The sequence below is a fragment of the Schistocerca piceifrons genome, chromosome 11 (genome assembly GCF_021461385.2).
Source record: "Schistocerca piceifrons isolate TAMUIC-IGC-003096 chromosome 11, iqSchPice1.1, whole genome shotgun sequence".
Classification (NCBI taxonomy): Eukaryota; Metazoa; Arthropoda; class Insecta; order Orthoptera; family Acrididae; genus Schistocerca; species Schistocerca piceifrons.
In genome coordinates, this window is record NC_060148.1 from 13536844 (window position 1) to 13540516 (window position 3673).

The window sequence follows — 3673 nt, forward strand, 5'->3', positions numbered from 1 at the left end:
ACAACAACAACAACAACTAAAAAATCAAACTTCAAGCCCGATTTTTAATTCTAGAACATTGGCGCCATCCGGCTGTCACCTATTTCACGATACCGTTATGGGAACGAGACAACAACCAGTGGGGTTCCCACGTGTGACGAATGAAAAGCCTTTTTGAGAAAGAGTAATAGAAAATAATATGAGATATAAGCTCTTTTTATTGTAAACAAGCATGTAACTACTGTCTACATTAGTGAGTTCAGCAATAAAAATTTCCAATTTTTTTGTCGGAGTCAACGTTTCTTTCGTAAATCGGAGAACACTGTTTCTGTACCGTAGATAATTTTCAATAAGGCCCTTGATTTTATGAATGATTTGTATTTCCAACATATTCTCACATTTCTTTATTTACGCAAGATGAATTTGCCGTCCCCAAAAATTCGCCCCCCCCCCCCCCCCCCCCAAGAGCCGGACCTGAAAATCAGTTGTTCGAGGTTGGGCCACTCATTCCCCCCCCATGGCCATGCTCGCCCGCATTTCGGCAACGTTGTGGCCCAAAAACTGCGCCAATACGGATGGTAAGTGTTGCCAGGTCCTCCCTACAGCCCGGACATGAGTCCACCAGAAATTTGGAAATTTGTCGTAAGTTCCTATGGGACGAAACTGCTGATGTCATCGGTCCGTAGGCTTACACTACTTAATCAAACTATGTTACGGTAAGGACCACACATACACCCTTGTCCGAGGCAGGACTCAAACCTACCAAGGTTACTGAATAATAAGGTTGGGCAGTAAGCGCTCTGCTCTGCCATTGGCTGGCCTAGTGACGTCAGCGTGGAAGCAAGCGCTCACAAGCTCACACGGCATGCGCGTTTACGTCAAGTTTTAGGCGGAAGATTTTGTTTATACCAGAATTGAGATGTCTAAACTGCTTTTCTGCTGCTAAAATATTACACATAAAACTGACGAGTTATATTCTTTCGCAGCTTATGCCTCACACGCCGGTAAAATGTCAGATCACAACCACACTGACACACACTTGAAATTCGAAACCTCGGCTCAAATAAATCAGAAACTATTCATTTAATCGCATTGAAATGAATTTACTTAAGAGCTCGAAGTTGCACACACTTGTTTGTAAGAACAGCATTCCTTCTTTCTAAAGCCGCTATAGTATTCATCAAAGTAACTTTATCTGTGTCTGAAAAAAAAAACTGTCATCTGTACATGTGATCTTATTATGATGTTTCTTATTTGGTGACAGCTTTTCCAGAGTTTCCAGAGATCTCTTATGTAGTTCTCGTTTCTTATACCGCTTGGTTCTGTCTTGTGTTGCGGGTGACACATTGACAGTCGCACTACTGCACGGCAAATTGCGCGAAGGAACTGCATCTGGCTTGAGCATTCTTTTTCGGGGCAAATTAAGCAATTCAGACTGTAAATCCCGTAAGTAATCTGTTTCTTCGAAATGGCGAGAACATATTCTTGCATGCGCAACATTTACACTGTCTTTCCTACAACATTTCGACAACCATAGTTTTTGTAATGTTTCATTACGCGGGAAACTGTGATACATTACGTCAGTTCCCTTTGTGCTCCAGTTGTAGGAAAAACAGGTCTTTACAGCACAGCCTGGCATTGTAAAAATTAATTTTCTCACTCACTTGTAGATTCTCCAATAAGAATTTCACAGGACGAACCATAAACTATAGAGCTGGCGAACACAATGTTGATTCCGCTGTCCACTATCGTTAACTATTTCAGTTCCGAATGAAATATCAGTTACAGCAAAAACCGTTAACACTCCCGAATTCCGAATGTTTCCGCTGTTGACTGAGTACCTCAGAAGACAGAACTCAATCAAAATACTCCTTCAAACACAAAACAACAGAAGAAAAACAATCACACACAGTTCGAACTGTGTACTGTTTGGCACAACTGCTTCCACCGTGACGTCATGCGCACAACTGAGAAAAGACGTTGCTTTCTGCGCATCGCTTTCTGCGGCCCCCTGGAACCTACGACGGGGGGAGCTGCGCAGACCGTGGCAAGGCGTCTCAGACCGTGCGGCTGAGCCGCCAGACTTCGACTTGCTCCAGAAGTTGAAAAAAATATATATACGTGTGGACGTCGTTATCTTTCTCTGGAAGAGCTTTCTACCACTGTTACACGATCCATTCGACAGACGGACAAAAGTGGTGTTCTGGACGGAAATAACAGAGCTTCCGAGCCGTTGGGATTCAGTCATAGAGAAACAGGGAAGCTAGAGCATACTTAAAGACTGTAAAGAGTTATTGAAAATAACAGTGTAAGAAAAACAAGAATAGTGTGCATCTTTTATGAAATGCGCCTCGTATCTCATTAACAGCAGCCTATTTGCTTCATTTCTCAGAATATTTCTTGCCAGGACATCTCTGTGTCAGTTTTTCAGGAATAACCGGCTTGATTTTGCTTTTGAATGTCATTGTGAGGTTTTGCAGCTAATGCTTTTATTTATGGATTCGTCCATCACTCTTGAGATTAGATTAGATTAGATTATTACTACTTCCATGGGTCATGAATACGATATTTCGTAATGATATGGAACGAGTCAAATTTTCCAGTACATGACATAATTAAGTTAATTTAACAACATACTTAAGTTAATATAACAACTTTTTATTTTTTGTGTTTTTTATTTTTTTATAATTTTTTTTCTTTTTTTCTTAATTTATATCTCAAAATTCCTCTATGGAGTAGAAGGAGTTGTCATTCAGAAATTCTTTTAATTTCTTCTTAAATACTTGTTCGTTATCTGTCAGACTTTTGATACTATTTGGTAAGTGACCAAAGACTTTAGTGGCAGTATAATTCACCCCTTTCTGTGCCAAAGTTAGATTTAATCTTGAATAGTGAAGATCATCCTTTCTCCTGGTATTGTAGTTATGCACACTGTTATTACTTTTGATTTGGGTTTGGTTGTAAATAACAAATTTCATTAGAGAGTATATATACTGAGAAGCTACTGTGAATATCCCTAGATCCTTAAATAAATGTCTGCAGGATGATCTTGGGTGGACTCCAGCTATTATTCTGATTACACGCTTTTGTGCAATGAATACTTTATTCCTCAGTGATGAATTACCCCAAAATATGATGCCATATGAAAGCAATGAGTGAAAATAGGCGTAGTAAGCTAATTTACTAAGGTGTTTATCACCAAAATTTGCAATGACCCTTATTGCATAAGTACATCTACATCTACATCTACATTGATACTCCGCAAGCCACCCAACGGTGTGTGGCGGAGGGCACTTTACGTGCCACTGTCATTACCTCCCTTTCCTGTTCCAGTCGCGTATGGTTCGCGGGAAGAACGACTGTCTGAAAGCCTCCGTGCGCGCTCTAATCTCTCTAATTTTACATTCGTGATCTCCTCGGGAGGTATAAGTAGGGGGAAGCAATATATTCGATACCTCATCCAGAAACGCACCCTCTCGAAACCTGGCGAGCAAGCTACACCGCGATGCAGAGCGCCTCTCTTGCAGAGTCTGCCACTTGAGTTTGCTAAACATCTCCGTAACGCTGTCACGCTTACCAAATAACCCTGGATCTTCTCTATCTCCTCCGTCAGACCGATCTGGTACGGATCCCACACTGATGAGCAATACTCAAGTATAGGTCGAACGAGTGTTTTGTAAGCCACCTCCTTTGT